Here is an 18,816-nt window from a genome sequence, read left to right as displayed (position 1 = left end):
ATACACACACACACACACACATTTTAAGTATACAGCCCAATGAGTTTGGGCAACTCTATGTGAATTAAGATACAAAATATTTACACACCCCAGAAATTCACAGAGTGCCCCATTTCAGGCAACACCCCCACAAAAGTAACAACTTATTTCTAACACCATAGATTGTGTGTTCTTTAAATTTTTATAAATGGAATCATGCACTATATTCCCCTTCATGTCCAGCTTCTTTCATTTAATAAAAACTCTCAGAGTCATCCATGTTTTTTGCTCCTTTTAGTGCTGAGTGATATTCCATTGTGTGAATAAACCACCATTCGTTTTGTTTTACTTGTTCATGGGCATTTGAATTGTTTCCTGTCATTGCCTTTTACAAAATAAAATTGTCAAGTGCATTCTTGTACATATATAATTGGAATTGCTGCATTATAAAATAAGCATAGTTTAACATTATGAAACACTGGCCTCCTGTTTTTGAAAGTGTTTGAACCCTTTTTTACTCTGACCAGCAAGGTATGAGCGACCAAACTGCTGCACATCTTCGATAATGCTTGGTATTTCAATCTGTTTTTTTTTTTTTTTTCAATTACAGTCGTCAGTCAATATTATTTTATAATTTTGTTAGACATTCATATAATTTATGAAGTAATCCCCCTGATAAATCTAGTACCCACCTGGAACCATATATAATTATAACAATTATTATTGATTATTTGTTCTATGCTGTATTTACTGTATCGCAGCGACTATTTTGTAACTACCAATTTGTACTTCTTAATCCCTCCCCCTTTTTCACCCATCCCTTCAAACTCCCTCCCTTCTAGCAAACATCAATTTGTTCTCTGTATCTGTTTCTGTTTTGTTTGTTCATTTATTTCATTCTTTAGATTCCACGTATAAGTGAGGTCATATGGTATTTGTCTTTTATGGTCTGACTTCTTTCACTTAGCATAGTAGCCTCTGGGTCCATCCATGTTGTTGCAAATGGTAAGATTTCATTTTCTTTCTTTTTTTTTTTTTTTTTTTTTTAAGGCTGAGTAATACTCAAATATATAAATGTATTACAGTTTCTTTATGCAGTCATCTATTGATGGGCAGTTAGGTTGCTTCCATATCTTGGCGATTGATAATAGCTCTGTAGTGAATGTAAGGGTACATATAGCTTTTAAAATTAGTGTTTTGGATTTCTTTGGATAAATACCCAGAAGTGCAATTGCTGAGTCATAGGGTAGTTCTCTTTTCAATTTTTTGCAAAACCTCCAAACTGTTGTTCATAGTGGCTACACCAATTTACAATCCCACTAATAGTACATGAGGGTTCCCTTTTCCCTGCTTCCTCACCAGCACTTGTTTTTTGTGGATTTATTGATGATGGCCATTCTAACAGGTGTGAAGTGATAGCTCATTGTGGTTTTAATTTGAATTTCTCTGATGGTTACTGACATTAAGCATCTTTTCATGTGCCTATTGACCATCTGTATGTCTTCTTTGGAGAAATGTCTATTTAGGTCCTCTGCCCCTTTTTTCAATTGGATTGTTCATTTGTTTGTTTTTAGTGTTGAATTGTATGAGTTCTTCATAAATTTTAGATATAACCCCGTATCGAATGTATCATTGGTGAATATCTTCTCCCATTCAGTAGGTTGTATTTTCTTTTTGTTGATGATTTCCTTTGCTGTTCAAGTATTTCAGTCTTTTTAATTTTAGCATCTCTAGTCTGTGGTTTAGCTTTAAATTTTATTATGTCCTTTGCAAAAAAAATTTTTTTTTTCATTTTGGAGTCCAATATATCCTTCCCCCCTTTTATTTATTATTATTTATTTATTTATTTATTTATTTATTTATTTATTTTAATTCAAGCTTATTGAGGTGACAATTGTTAGTCAAGTTGGTAGGTTTCAGGTGTACAATTCTGTAATACAGCATCTATATATCACATTGTGTATTTACCACCCAGAGTCAGTTCTCCTTCCATCACCATATGTTTGATTCCTTTTATCCTCATCTATCACCCCCTTACCATCTGGTAAAAACTAAACTATTGTCTGTGTCTATGAGTTTTTTTTCTTTATTTTTGAGTCTTGTTCCTTTGTTGTTTTCAGTTTTATATCCCACATATCAGTGAAATCATATGGTTCTCCACTTTTTCTGTCTGACTTATTTAGCATAATAATTCAAGATCCATCTATGTTGTTGCAAATAGCACTATTTCACCTTTTCTTATGGCAGAATAGTATTTCATTATGTATATATACCACCACTTCTTTTTCCATTCATCTGTCAAAGGACACTTTGGTTGTTTCCATGTTTTAGCCACTGTAAATAAAGCTGCAATGAACACTGGAGCACATATATCTTTATGGATAAACGTTTTCAGATTTTTTTGGGTAGATACCTAGGAGAGGGATTGCTGGGTCATGTGACCCACCGATACATCCTTTTTAATTGTTAGTGTTCTTTTTTCCTTATCTAACAAATGCTTGCATTACACAAGATCATAAATCTATTTTGTATATTCTCTTGTAGAAACATTATTGGTTTAATCTTGATCTTTAGGTCTGTGATTCAACTCAGATTATTTTTTTGTGTTCCGCATGGAATAGGAGTCATATTTTTTATTGGTTTGTTTGTTTTATTTTTCCATGTCAATATCCAAGAAATAATGTCAACATTATTTGCTAAAATCAATTATTTTTCCATTGGATTGGATTGGAGTCTTTGTTGAAAAACATTGGACCATAATTGTGTTGGTGGTCTATGTCTGAAATTAAGATTTTGTTTCATTAATCTATTATTTGTATATCCTTATAATAATCCTTTAGGTTATATCTTTTAATATAGTTTTGTAGACATTTTTGGAATTAGGTGGTGTAAATTCTAAAATTTGTTATTGTCTCTCAAAATGTTTTGGTTTTTCTAACTCCTTTGTATCTCCTACAAAAAGTCTATTAAAACTTGATACAGATAGCTTTGCATTTCCAGAAAAGTTTGGGGAGAACTGACACCCTAACATTTAAATCCTCCAAGCAATGAGCCTGCTATATCTTTCCATTTATATAGATCTTCTTTAATTTCGCTCTTCAATATTTTATAATGTTTTGTGTGACAAATTTGTACATCTTTGGTTAAATTTAATCCAAACCATTTGATCTATTTTGATACTATTGAAAATGACACGTTTTAAATTTTATTTTCCAATTTGTTGCCAATTTATAAAGCTATGATAAAAATTTTAATATTTACTTTGTATACTTCAACCTTGCTACATTTGCATATTATTTCTACATATTTTGTTGTTGAATTGTTAAAAATGTCTATGTACACAACCATTTTGTCTGGGAATAAATATAGTTGTTTGTTTTTCAATTAATATGGAGTTCCTTTTTTTTTTTTTTCTTGCCTTATTTCACTGACCAGGTTCACTAGTACAATGCTGCATAAATGTGAGGAACATAGATGCTCTTTCCTTTTACATAATCTTAGAGAGAAATCATTTAATATTTTACCATTAAGGGTGTCTTATCTATAAATCCCCTTCACCAGATTGACATTGTTTCTTCGTTTCCAATTTTTGCTGAGTGTTTTTAATGAATGGATGTTAAATTTTGTCATTTATTGCATCCATTCTCATAGTCATATGCCATTTCTTATTTATACTGCTATTGTGGTGAATTATATAAATTCATATTTGAGTATTGAAACAACCTTTTATTCCTTGGATTAACTCAATTTGCTCATAATACCTTGCCATTTTATGTATTGCTAACCTTTATTTTTAATGTCCTGTTGACAATATGTGTGTTATATTCATGAGTGGTATTGGTTTGTAGTTTTCTTTTGTTGTAATATTCCTTTCAGGGTTTTATTTCAGTATTCTATTGGTCTCAGAAAATAAATTGAAAAGTGATGTGTTCTTTCCTATTTTCTGAAAGAATTTTTGTAAGATTGGTATTATTTTATTCCTAAATGCTTGATAGAATATAGAAGTTAACCAATTTGGGCCTAGTGTTTTCCTTGAGAAAAAAGACTTACAAAAAATCACTTTTTAATAGACATAGGAATAGATCTGCTACTTTTTGTTGTATTTATTTTAATAAGTTGTGCTCATCCAAGAAAACTATACATTACAAATAAGTTATTGATTTTTGTAGCATAATGATGTTCATAATGTTTCCTTTTAAAATTATAATATTTGTAGAAACCATATCCATATTCGCTCATTCATAATTTTGGTAATTTTATTTTCTTGCTCAATCTTACTAGGGGTTTTTAACTTTACTGTTTTTTTTCCCCAAAGCTGATATTAGCTATGTTCATTTTCTTTCTTGTTTGTTGTTTTTCAGTTAACTTACTCTCACTCTTGTCTTTATTTTCTTTCTTCTACTTCCTTTGGGTTTCAGTTTCTTTTGCTCTTTATTTTCTAGCTTCTTAAGGTGTAATCTTTTAAATATTTTTCTAAGTATTAAACTTAAGTATAAATTTTACCCTAAACATTGCTTTAACTTTCGTTCATAAATTTTGTTTTTTTGTTATTGTTGTTTTAATTCAGACTGAAATATTGCCTAGTTTTTCTTGTGGTTTCTTCTTTGATCCATGATTATTTAGAAGCATTCTTAATTTCCAATCATTTTGAAATTTTCCGATATATTTTTGTTACTGATTTCTAGTTTATTCATTTTTTTCCAGAGAATATACTCTCTTTGACTTTAATGATGTAAAATGTATTGAGACATATTTTATTGTATAACATATGCTCTATCTTGGAGAATATTCCATGTATGCCTGAAAAGAATGTGTGTATGTATGTTTGCATTTGATGTGTTAAGTAATCCATAAATGTAATTACATTAATTTCTGTAATAGTATTATTCAAAGCTTCCATATTCTTAGAAAAATCCCCAACTATGGATTGAAGATTTAGTAGTGTCAATTTTTTCTTCATGTTTTTTGAAGTTTTTATTGAAGACCTTGTCCTTGTTGAAGGGTAAGTTTTATCTTCTTCATTAATTGACATTTTATCATTATGAAACTTCCATTATCTCTGGTAGTATTCCTTCTTTTTGACGTCTACTTCTTGTGACGTTAATATAGCCTGCCCAGCTTGCTTCTTTTTCTTCAAATCAATAACACTTTATTTTCAGTTTCTTTTAATAATATTATTAGGGCAGAGGCAATGCTTCCTTTTGATAAATACTTACTATGTATTTATTCCAATCATCTCTAGGTATTAAACAGAAAACAAGTTGCATAATGCACTTTTGACTCAACACTTATCCTGTAGACTTGGTTAGTAGAGGCACTGAGGTAGGATGGAGAGGTTCTTAACCAGTACCTCAGGGATCTAAAAGTCAGAAGACAGGGGCTGGCATGAGCCCTTTGAAATTGTTTGCAATATCAAAGGTTTTGTAGGTATGTGGTTTTTTTCTAGATAGGACATCTGAACTTTTTCTAGAGGAATTTTGACTTTTCTAGCTAAGAAAGGGTCACAAATCTGACTCATGTGGATAGTTTCTTTCAATCAGAAGATATAACTCTAGCCACTTTGTACCTAGTGTTACTCACTAAAAACTATTTTTTGCTAATGCCTTAACAATGTTCTGTCATTGACATTTTTGTGGCTACAGTTTATGCCTCAACAATTTTTAGAGCATCCATTAGCATTTTTTCTGTTATGAATGTTTTAAAACAAATTTGAGCAAGATATTTTTTATAAGCCCATAATTATCTCGTGCTAACAGATATACATTAAAAATAAACTAAATTAAGAGAAATATAATAATCGTTATATAGGGAACAATTTCTACCAAAGAGCACCCAGGACCTTCCAGATTCCCTCCTATTTCTTGTTTCTTGTAAGAGTATATCAGAGTATGCGGTGTGTACTCATATGCATCTTTGAATTGGGACTCCTTAATGAAGCGCAGTATCAGGAGAACCCCTGCTATGGATGTGAAGTCAGACAACTTGAATTTGGTGTCAGAACCTTGCACTATCTTCTGTACTTTGTGGACAGATCCCATTTCCTCTTTAGGACCTGGTTTCCACATCTCTGGGATTGGCTCTAACAGCAGTCCACTCTTTTCTTGTCCCCTTCCTCCTCCTTCTCTCTTTTTTTTGCTTCTTCCTCAGCTGTCCCTCCTCCTCCTCTTTCTCTTCCTCCTATTCGTTCTTCTGTTCTCCCTTTCCTTCTACAGTTCTTGTGTGCATATAGCAAATACGCAGGCCAGTTACTGGGCATAATAGTTAATAAGAAAGAACTGTTTACAAGAACTGTTGTAGCGGTAATGACAATGCATTGTCCTGCTTGTAAAAACTGCTTAGCTCACCAGCAGGAGATTTTCTAGCTCAAGACTTTTAACCTAAGGTCTCCGTAAAGCAGTGTCTATGATTACCATGATTCTTTACAAATTTGGAGGATGAGAGGTTGAGGTTCTTGATATATTACTCAATATCTGATATTTTTCTGGTAATAACTATGCATAGTGCCAGTTGGGTGCTGGATTAGTTAGGGGGATGACTTTTTGGTTTTTTTCCTCAATTTTTTTTTTTTTTAAATTTTACTGGGGAATAATGGGGAACAGTGTGTTTCTCCAGTACCCATGAGCAATAAGTCATTGGCCTTCAATCTAGTTGTGGAGGGCACAGTCAGCTCCAAGTCCAGTTGCTATTTTCAATCTTTTAGTTTCAGGGGGTGCAGCCCACCATCCCATGTGGACCGCAACCTTGTTGAGAACTCACGCTTGAACCAACTGAGCCATCCGGCCACCCCACGAAGTGCTCAGTGGCAGCTCGATGTCTTCAATTTAGTTGTGGAGGGTGCAGCTCACTGGCCCATGTGAGAATCAAACCAGCAACCGTGTTGTTCAGAGCTCGCGCTCTAACCAACCGAGCCATCTGGGCACCCCGGATTACTTCTTAAATTATATAAATGTCTAACTACTATGCTCTACACCTGACATTGATATAAAATACTATTGCATGTCAAAAATATTAATTAAAAATTATTTCATATTTTTCATTTGGTAGATCAAAAGTTTAGCATTGTTTTTTTAAAAAATGTGTTTACTGCAATTAGAAAAAAATATGGTCCTTTTATAATAATATTGTAACTATAGGGATTAAAGCTCTTAATTTATGAAATTTGACATAATTTTCTGGTTTTGCCCATTCTGACCTTTCCCATAGCAACTATAGTAGCTGATGCACTATTGCACTGATTTGTCCATCATTTTCTCTGTAGTGAACATGCATTAGGGCCCCCATTACAATTTCTTTGTTGTCCTGCAGGAAAGCTTACTATTCAGCCTTCAGCAAAAGCCAAGCATTTTGCTTTTATAAACTGGCAAATGCCACAGAGATAAAGAAAGCTATTTGATTTTGACAATTGGCTCTTCCCCTCAGGAGACAGCAGGTAAACTGAGTAAAATGCAGTTTAATGACATGAGTAATGTAACCAATATAGAAACTCGTTTAAGGTATGCACAAATAACTGTGCATACCTCAAAGAAAGTAAACAGGGCTCAGTTTAATTGATGCAGCGTAGAATGACTGTACTTTTTAAATAACTTCATTCTGTAGAAGTATTAGGTCGCTATGACAAAGCAGCCAATAATTTATTTCAGAAGGAAAGAGTTTCGATATTAAAAGAAAAAGTGTTACATGAAGTGTTCTTTGGTTCCTGATGAAAAATGATCCATGGGGTGCTTGAGAAGGCTTGGGTTTTATTCTAGTAAACTTTTTGTTCCTTTAAGCCTTGTTCTACTATTGGTTCCTTTGAATTAAGTTTTAAATGATGTGGTAAGGGGAGAGACATCACAGGGAAGGAGTGAAAGTCTACCAATTTTGGTGATTTTCTGCATCAACCATATATGAGTATTGTAAGCAGATGTTTGGGTAGAGTCTTCCTAACAGGAGTCAATTTATTTGTCTGTCCTGGGACCTCTGATCTTTAGCACTCATACCACATGTTAATTTGTATTACATTGTAAGGAAGTGTTATATGATGGTGATGCCCCAGACTCCTCTTTTTCTGGCTATTAATCTAATCTTAGTGTCCGCAAGTAAATTGTGATGTTGGAAATCATTCCAATTTAACGTCTCTGAAATACTCTCTGGGAAATTTGAGCTAGTTTTCCCTATGTCCGTTCACAAAGTAAGGCTTCCACACCCACTTCATATGCCTCTCTACACAGTCATTATTTATGATCAGTTTTATACCATTCTGAAGAGTCAGATTATAGAAATGTATTTTTCCCATATTTAGATGATATTATGCCAGTAAGGTTTTTTGCTTTGTTTTGTTTACTTTTCTGGAAAAGAATGTTTAAAATGTTCCTAGGAATACGCATTTTCTCTTTGCCTCTAATCTGTCATCTCTGACTACTGAAATGTAGGAAATATTATTTTGTTTTGTGTTGTCTTAAGAAGAAAAATAGAAGCAAATTAGGTTTCAGATAATAACTTGCTTTGAGTAGCTAGTAGTTAGTCCAGTGCTTTGTTTTGTTTTTGTCTTTCAATGGATGAAAATATCAGGTTTTAATAAATGGTTTTTAATTTTCCTGGAAAAATCTGACATAGTAGAATATGTAGTGGGAGAAAAACATAGAAATACCTTGCTTTCCCTGACGTCATTGATGACATCATTTCATCATCAGTTTCTCTGTCTTTAAGGTGTGTCAAATATCATATCATGATATTGTGACATATATCATCTTATGTCAGAAAATATGGACTTTGGCATGGCTGTTAATATATTTTATGAAGTTAATTCTAGAAACTAACTCTTTATCCCGTGTTTATGTTAAATTGAGTGTTTTTCCATTTTTCTGAAACAAAAATCAGATACATTCACCCAATCATGTGACCTGAAGTTATACATGTAACTCCAGATGATGTTAATTGTATCTATAAGCAAATCTCAGATATGTGGAGTAAGTGGAAGTTCCTCAATTAGGCAGCAAGTCTTTGAGGTTAGGGTCTAAGTCTCAGGATTCTTAATGCCCACCATGAATCATTTTCAAGAGTCTAGCACATGGGCTAAATACGTATCTATTTGAGAAAGCAATCAGATTTTCTGTATTCTCAGATTACCTCTGAACATATTCCTTACCTTTAGGATGCTGTGTCTTTTGGTGTTTATGTAATACGTTGAGAGAAGGTGATCAGTGCAATAAATAGACTCCCTTTAGACCTATGGTTATACTTTTGACAATAAGAAGCCCATTGAGTTTTTCATTGTACTTCTAGTTTTAGTCTTATGCACATAATTAATTTTCAAACAAATTTTACATAGTATATCTATTCTAGATTTCTGACCTCAAGAAGTAAACAAAGACATTTTTCAAAAGTCCTCTGCCTACTGATAATTATCGCGTAAGAATCACTTCATTTATCTTCACCATATTCTATCTAATCTTTCTATCTCTATTTCTTTCCATGTCAAACACACAGACACACACACACACACACACACACACACACACACATTCTCATCCACGTTCAAGTTCAGACTATTATTTCTACCTTATTTTTTTCATATAATAATTTTAACCTGAAGCATCCTTCCTGCCCTTCTCTACCCAATTTATATCTTTCTTTCAAGTCAGATCATCATATTGTATCTAAGAAGTCTTTTCCTGACCAGCTTTCAGTCAGCATCAGTTGTAGAGTGAATTTATCATATGTTTGCATATGTATTGCCTTCTATTTATTCTTATATTTGCTCTTCAGTTTAAGAAATAGAATTCTAGTCTATACTATATATTCCAGTAAACTACACTTTATATTATTTAGCCCCCTTAAATATAGGCCTCTAGGCAATTAGTTCTTTCTTTTAAAAGAAATATTTTGTTTCCAGAATACCAAGTTATATATCCTCACTTGACATTTTTTTGAAAACACAGAAAAGAACAAAGACAAAAATTAAAACCGCCGGTTAATCCCGGAACTTTAACGCTATTGTCATTTTGTTTGAACCTATTCATAATAATGGGATCAATATATGATAAATGATTTTTGATTGGATCAGTTCACTTAAGCTGTAAATGCTGTCATCCTCAAAAATAAAATAGCCATTTATTTTACCAGCAAAATGAGTTCATTTGTCAATAGTATAGAATTGCAATTCAGAACAAACAAGCTATGGCAAACCATAGACAAGTCCAAAAGAAAACCAGAGGAAGGTTAGATTTTATGAGGTCTTAGGAGGAAACTAGGAAGGGTTGTTTTGAAGAAATAATAATTGGAGAACAAGAGTTTGAGGTTGTGGAGGTTTTTCATTGGCTCCAAGCTGTAGTTAGTGCTTTGTTGCTGAGGAGGGCGGGATCTTCCTTCCTTTTCTTAAGAATAAGAGATAAAATTCCTACCTAAAAAATGTCCTCCTTGTCGAAATAACTCTTATCTTCCTTCTTCCTACTGGTAATGTCAGCTGTAACTGAGTGGTGAGTGAGAGCTCCCTCTTCAGGGCTTCCTGACTCCATTTTAAATGAGGTTTTCTTTATTTTTTGTTTCCCACAATGCCTCGATATAAATCAAGCTCTGAATTTAGATTAATTCTAAAAACTGTTCTGTTAGTTTCTAAATTGTGTAGTTCACATTTAACAATCCATTACAATGCAGATTTTGGTAATATTATTTAACCTAACACATTAGCACATTTAGATTGCTTATTTAGTTTCAATTAAGGATCCTGGCAATTAGATGGGTCAAGTAAATGAGTCAAAGGATATAACTTAGTACAATCATGTAACATCCTGAAAGTGCTTCAGGAGTTTAGTTGGCTAGTTACATCGTTTTCTGCCAAGGGATAGAGAATTTTAATTGCTACATTTTTTTTTTTAGGAAAACAAATATAATAAAGAATATTTTAAAATAAAAAGATAGTTTTCATAGGCTGCACATTGTAATTCAAATCGTTAACTGTTGGCCTCTTACACTGACCACACAATGGAATGCAATAAGACTGAATTACAGGTATGGCCGAACTTGAAGGATGATGTATTGTCCTGTTGAGAATTCAAGCTTCCTTGAAATAGGCTGGCAGCAGAGCTTCCCTGTATAAACAAGACCTCTTTTATAGAAAGATTCTACCTTATGCACTATTGTAACGTCTAGTTAAAAGTTTAATAGTTTTTTCTATTTGTTCATTTTAATTCAGAGGTTGAATCATTTATATAGACTAAGTAACTAAAGACGAAATGATAATTAATGCTTTTCCTGAGATCCACTATACACAGTAGTAATGGCACCTTTATTGAACAGAAAATAGCATAGTTTATACTTTATTCCATTAACTGCTTCATGTTCATTAGTTCAGCATCCAGAGAGGAAACAAACTTTCAACTGATACCACGGTTCTAAAATTAAATCAATCCACCATCTTAATTATGAACTATCAAAAAGCAAATTTTCAGATTCAAATGATAAGTAGCAACAGGTTAGGCTTTTGAAAAGAATATGAAAGTCTTGGCCTCGGTTATTTCATATAAATATATTCTTTGTTAATTTGCAGAACCAAAAAGGACACATTTCACCCTTTTATGTTGTTCCAATGTTATTGTCACATAGATTATTCAGTTTTAAGCATTTGAATCTAAATAAACTATAGTTTATAAAGCTTATGGAATCAGTTATAAGTCATGGGACAAGGACAATTAAGGAGACCTTGAAAAAAACTGCAGAATCTTCTCCTTGTCTTTGCTAAAGTGGAAAAAATCCATCTTTTCACTTTCAAGAATTTTATGTGAAGCCACCAATGAATAATAATCTCTATTTCAGGAAAAGAGTCCAAAAGTCTTGTTAAATCAAACTCACCCTTGATTTGAAAGAGGCAATTATGATGATGTCATTCCCTAACTTATCTTAAATAAATGTTGAATTTGAAGGAACCATAAAAATTAATGAGCTCATACAGATTAACGGCAGCTGCAATTACCAGCAAGGACATCCCCTCCATTCTTCACCACCTAGACGATGTTCATTCTCCATAGAGTAATTCAAAAAATACTTTCATTTCTTTGTACTTTACCTAGTCATTAAAATTATATGCTTTATAATATTATAGCAGATGACTTCTGTAGTAGATGAAAAAACAAAGGCATAGGTAGGTGATAGATAGATGGATAGGTGGATAAAGTTGCTAGATGTAGTTCATAAAATTGTGTTTAAAAATTACGGGGACCCTACAAAGACAAAAACCTTTCCAATTATATAATTCCAACTCTCATGCACCTAAAATTGTTATTGTCCTATTGATAAACTTTAGAATCACTTTCCTTAAAATATGGTGCTATACGTATAATGTGGGCTTTTAAATTTAAAATCCAGAGCTATTTTAATGTGGAAAGTTTAGTGAATATTACAATAGTATCTTAAGGTTGAGTTTGGCTTTTCTTTTCTCTTTTTTTCTTAGTTTCAGGTATACAAAACAACATAGTGATTAGAGATTTACATACCTCACAAAGTAATAATCCCTCTAAGTCTACTACCCATCTGACACCATACGTAGCTATTATAACAATATTGACTATATTCCCTATACTGTAGTTTACATTCTGTGACTCTATACATATATAGAGTCACAGAATGTATATATATGTGTGTGTGTATATATATATATACACGTATATATGTATGTATATATAGTGTGTGAGTATAATATACATATATATTAATTATAGTTGACATGCAGTATTATTATTTTATATTAGTTTCAGGGGTACAGCACAGTGGTGGTTAGGTATTTATATAATTTATGAAGTAGTCCCATGATAAACCTAGTAGTCATCTGGCACTATATATAGTTTTTACAATATTATTGACTATATTTCCCATACTGTATTTCACATCCTTGTGACTATTTTGTAACTACCAATTTGTACATCATAATCCCTTCACCTTTCTCACTCATCACTACCCCCCCACCCCCCGCTGGGTTTTCCTTTTTGATTTTCAAGCACTCAAACATCACACAGACACACGCACACATATACACACACATTGATCTGTTGCCTTTATTGTTTCACATTTAGTTACCCTTTTGATATTTGGGTTTTACTTTTCTTTTCAATTACTCAGTCCATTTAATATACAAATTAAATAAACATGCACATATGTACATATGTACATGTATGCATATTTATAATTTGGAAAAATAGCAATAGAAAATAAGGATCACAAAAAGAAGGAGAGAGAAATATTCTTGAAGGCTAAAGTGATTAAATATTAAATTTATTTCTGAAAATTTTTGTAGACAGAAATATTCAGTAGGCTAATAAATAATTTAGTATAATTATCAAACAAGGCATATTGATTTATACAGAGAAAAGATGTTTTGCACGGCTTTAAATTGTAAAACATTTATTTTGTATGTCTGTCTGTAGTCAGTGTTGAGCAACATGTTGGGTAATGTCATCAGGAAAGAGTTAAATATGGAAGTGACTATTTCTTTGGATAACCTTAGGTCATGTAGACCATTGGAAGTCTGATCAACTGAATTTCTAAACTTCCCTTTAGACATTTCCCACCACATAAATCTTTATTACATGAAGATTGACCTTGGCTCTTCAATATGTTTGTGCTAAGCTCAGAAACAAGTCAATGTGTTGACTGTCTCAGTGTTACAAGTTTGGATACAATCAAATTGTTGGCCTTACAATAATGTAGTTAATGAATGCTATTGACAAATACAAACTACTTTCTAAAATAAAAATATTGAGTATTTCTCGAAAAGACCTTTGCATATATATGTAAAAACCTTTTTATCATAAATTTAAATTGAGTGTTTTACTTATTTTTTGGAATGTGATTTTAAAACATGTCTAAACTCTTATAGTGGGTTGGTCCCAAGATAGCTATTTTATTAGGCATATGTTTTGTTTGAATCAAACATGTATATATTGAAATTACAGATATATTTATATTGATAAGGAGAGGGTGGGTATTAAAAATAGAGATCATTTTTTTTTCCTTAAGGAATGCTTCTCTCCTAATTGAGTCAGCATATTTTCTAAGGCACCTCACCAAATAAGTTTCTTCCTTATATAGGTAGAATCAACCTCACTTTTTAGTTAACACTTTGAAACTTTATTTTGCTGCCTAGTTTCATTTTAAATAAGCCAAGTTGTGTTAGATAAAGGAAATATCATGTTGAGCTACCTATGTGCTTGTTTTCCTCAAGAGTAAATTATTTGTACTTATCACAAATATGCTAATATATTTTTTGTTGTTTATTTCTTCACAATTCTTCCATAAAATGTAGCAAATGGTCTTCCACATTTCCATCATGCTTTAAAATTATTATATATTTTATGTATTCTTATAGAAGAATTGGTCAAAGATATGAATAGAAAATTCATAGAAGACTATAATGAAAAGAAATTAAATATTTAAAAACATTCTTAACCCTCCTGATAATGCATGAAGTACAAATAAAAACAATAGTACTTATTTTCTCATATAAAAAAAAAAAACAACTTGCTAATTAAAAAACAAAAAATAGTACTGACCCATTAAGTGGTCACAAGGAAACTCACATACATAGAGAAGGGAAATACTATAATAATTCTACTTTTGCAATTTATTCCATATGAATATGTTCATGAAAGAGAATTTATATAAAACATTCTAATATCTGGAACACCTAAAAGAATACAAAACAAGTTCACAGTATTTCCCCTCTCAGAAAAGTTATTACATTTATTACTACCATAGATAGGCCTAACACCAAAGAACCAATCTATCAAATAGTGCCAAAAGTGTAAATACATGGAAAGCTTATCCTTACATTGGTAAGCATGAAATTACGTTGTAACTCCAGACTGTGAAAGTGTTTGCTAAAGACTAAATATACCTTTGTTTTATTCTCAAATTGGAATGACTGTGTCTAACTATACATGTCTTCTGGTAACAGATGTTCCAGACCCTTGAGGATCACCCTAAGTGTAGTTGGAAGCATGAGAAGGTGGTTCACCATTTTATTTGGAAAACAGACCCAGGCATAGACACAACAGAAATAGCAGTATTTCTGTGAGCCTTTTCTATCTTATATCAAAGCAGACTTTGAATGACACCAATTATAGGACTGTTTCTAAAAATTTTGGCTATAGTATCTAACTGTTCACATTGCCATTAATAGTAGTTTTATGTGTATCAGTTAGGAAGTTCAGAATAATATAAAGAAACAAAATTGCACCTACTCAGAAAAGAGATATTAGAAGAAATCTTAGCATTGGTTCAGAAAATCCTATGAATTACTATTCTGAATGACTGAACTTCTAAAATTGTGTCTGTGTGACTTTTTTAACATTCAAACTATTATATGAAATCTTTCCAATGGGTTTATGGATACTTATGAATCAATTTTATTGCTTTGATGTGCAATACATCAGTCTCATTACACTGACTCACATGTGGTATATCTCCTGTTAAAAAATCCTATAAAAATCACTCTGGAGGAAATAATTTAAAAATAGAAGCTGCATACATTCTGTTTTTAAAATATAAATCAAAATTATTCTTAGGCTGTTTCATTGAAGAATACTTTTGGGGTTTCATTTTATGTTATTTTAAAACATTTTACCTTGAGCTACAAACATTGAGCTAAAAAATCCATTATTCATATTCTTTTGGAATTAGATTAACAGAATTATTAGAGAACTAATTTTACTAAATAGATAAAATTAAGTAGTGGAAACTACTTAATTAGAGCAAAGTATTTAGATACGAAACTGTTTGAATTCATTGTTGTCCAACTTCCTACCCATTATTGAGCCATCTGTATGGTATCCAAACGTCCACTAAGCCTCTATCTAAAACTTCTGGAGAGTTCTAAAATAGTAAATTGAGTGTTTAATCAGCTACAACAAACCCTCCTATACCTTTCACTAATTTATTTTAATTTTGTCTTCTAGAGCAAGACAAATACTACCTTACTTCCCATGTGACTTTTTAAAGTATGTATTCTTAACTGGTACATACATTGTTTTTTTTCTTCTTTATAGCAGCCCCAAAGAAATTTAAGTATTCATTAATACTTAAAACTCAGAGATCATTTGGTTATCACCTAGTGGAAAAAAAGCTGAACAATAAATTGAAGTTTCCTATCACGTCATTGACTCTTGAGTTTTTGAATATAATTGTCCTTGGAAAGTCTACTTCCAATATTGCAATTTTAGTTTTTTTCTTATTTTATAATTGATACCGAAGAGTCATATGTGGAACAAGTTTAAAATACAAGGGCAAGATTGTCCTCAATTGCTCTTTTCACATGGAATTCTAAGACTAGCTCCTCAGTTGTATTACCAATATATGGCCGCACCTCCATTGCTTCTAAAAATATATACACAGGAAAATTCAATTTTATTTTTGTTAACAGTTGTATTTATTCTAGGAGTGACTTACTTGACAGGTGATGTCACACAACTACTGAGATTGGCTGACTTTGGGTCTCTCCCCACTTTAAGTCAGAGAAATCTGAAGTGTACATGAGTGGCTGTGGCAATTGTCACAGTACCAGAAGGTAAATTGGGACTTTTAGGCTCAAAGTAAGACAACACTTTTGAAAATGATAAATTGTATCTACATTTATGATATTGTAAATAAAGATAATTCTTGTAAAGAACAGTGATAAACATGTTTTTTATTGAAAAACTTATTAAAAAAAAATAGAACTGGTGATAATGATAAAGCTAAAATGTTGACCTGTTAACTTGATGGCATTTTATGTCACTTTCCTGGAGGATGAATCCAAAGGTTAAAAATATTGCCTGTTGGATTCAAATATGCAATTGTGTGTATTTTTAAATGTTTCTAATTGAAAAGGGAAGATCAAGCTCACACACAAAAAAAATATATTTTTGTGTTTTCTATATTTTCTATTCAACCTGGTCAATCTTTCCTTTGCCTTCTTGAACTATACATAATTCAAGTTATATAGTTATGATGATTACTTTTATGTTCTTGGTGATTAATTCTATCATCTCTATCATTCTGGGTCTGCTTCTATTGATTAAATTATGGATTGCCTGCTTCTTTGTATGCAGATACGTGTTTATTGGATGATAGCCATTGTGAGTTTTGTTTTCTCAGGTATTAGATATTTGTATATCCCTATACACATCCTCAATCTTGTTCTGAGGCACAAGAAAGTGTTTGATCCTTTGGAGGCTTATTTCTAAAATCTGTTAAATGAGACCAGATCAGTTAGGAGTTTAGGACTAATTTTGCCATTGCCATACTATTGAGCTAAAACTTTTCTGAATACTCTACTTGATGTCCTATGAATCATGAGGTCTTTTTTTGTTTTGTTTTGTTTTTACATGGTGATCATTTCTCAGCCCATGGCTCTCAGGTGAGTTTTTTGCAGATCTCGAGTTCTTTGTGTGTAGCCAGCCCTCTCTTATGTGGAATCTTGCACAGAAAACTCTTACCAACTTGACTTCCTCATACACCCAGATTTCCTTCCTCAACTCAGCAATACCACTAGGCTCTATCTAGGTTTCCTCTACCACTGTTGCAGCCTGGTAATTATTCCAGCCAACAAACCAGGACAGTTGTGTGGCCTACCTCATTTGTTGCTTTGGGATCATTCTCCGCATGATGTTCAATATCTAAAAACCATTGTTTTATATTTTCATTTGTTTTCAACTGCTTCAGGTGGGAATGTAAATATAGTCCCTTTTACTTCATCTTGAATGGGAAAGAAGGTATTTTAATAGTTAGTGAATTGAAATTTTCTCCTTTGATCCTACCATATTATGAAGCAATCATTTATTGAAATTACTTGGTTCTTTAGATTCTAGATAATTGCATTTTTATCACAGGAGCTTTTGATATTTCCTTTCTGCTTATTGTTCACATGTCTCTAACTTCTTCTGGTTTTAAGTCATGATGTATCTCTCCTCAGTTCCTGTTACTTTTTAATTCAGTCTGCAACAGCCACTCCATAATCCATAGGTAAAATATTAGGAAGACTTGACTTTACATAGTTGGTTATTCTTTCCCTCTAAACTGCTGCTGTTGTTTTTCTCCTGCTTTCTAACTTTGAATTCTATCACAGTTATTTCTTGTTACATTATGTTAACATTTCAATTATTTTTTCGTTACTGTGGCAAAATAACAAAAAATGTTATTATTTTAAGCCAGGGGTAGGCAGATTACTACCTAGGGGCCAAATCTGGCTTTCAACCTGTTTTTATAAATCAAATTTTATTGGAACAGCCATGCTCGTTTGTTTACATATTGCTCATGGCAGCCTTCATATTACAATGGCAACACTGAGTAGCTGTGACATAGCTCATACATCTAGGAAAGCCTAAAATATTTACTATCTGGCCCTTTACAGAAAATGTTTGCCAACCCTGTTTTAATCTTTAAGGAGTGTGTTTGTGTATGTGTATGTGTGCACATGTGTATATTTCGTTTTTATATATCAAAGACAAAATTGTTTTGAGTGTTAAAGTATCTGAATTAAAATTTCAGCTGTAAAGCTTATCAGCTATTTGATTTTGATCAAGTTACTTGACCTGTTTCAAACAGCCTGAATTCCTAATGGGAATATTTATACATGTAATACTTATAATTAGGAATGAATGATAAATTCTATAGAAAGTGCTTTGTTCATAGTACACATTTAATAAAGATGCTTATTACCTCCATTATTAGAATGAATCATATAAAAGACAAAATAGTAAATATATACGTTTCATCATCATCAGATTGAAAGTTTGCCTTTTTTCATTTATGTCTCAGTGTCTGATGTAAATCTCTAATTTCTTAAATTCTTGTAAGAATCAAGTTACTCATAGAAAATCTTTAATAGGG

General features: G+C 32.1%; 1 protein-coding gene across 1 annotated transcript in view; it reads left to right on the top strand.

The window, feature by feature from the left end:
• The window catches only part of LOC109453096 (uncharacterized), a 43,536-nt gene that overhangs the window by 1,619 nt on the left and 23,101 nt on the right, over window positions 1–18,816 (top strand). The gene's annotated exons all lie outside the window — the stretch shown is intronic.

The sequence above is a fragment of the Rhinolophus sinicus genome, linkage group LG06 (genome assembly GCF_036562045.2).
Source record: "Rhinolophus sinicus isolate RSC01 linkage group LG06, ASM3656204v1, whole genome shotgun sequence".
Classification (NCBI taxonomy): domain Eukaryota; kingdom Metazoa; phylum Chordata; class Mammalia; order Chiroptera; family Rhinolophidae; genus Rhinolophus; species Rhinolophus sinicus.
The sequence above is the reverse complement of the archived record's forward strand: the minus strand, read 5'-3'. Positions and strand labels throughout refer to the sequence as shown.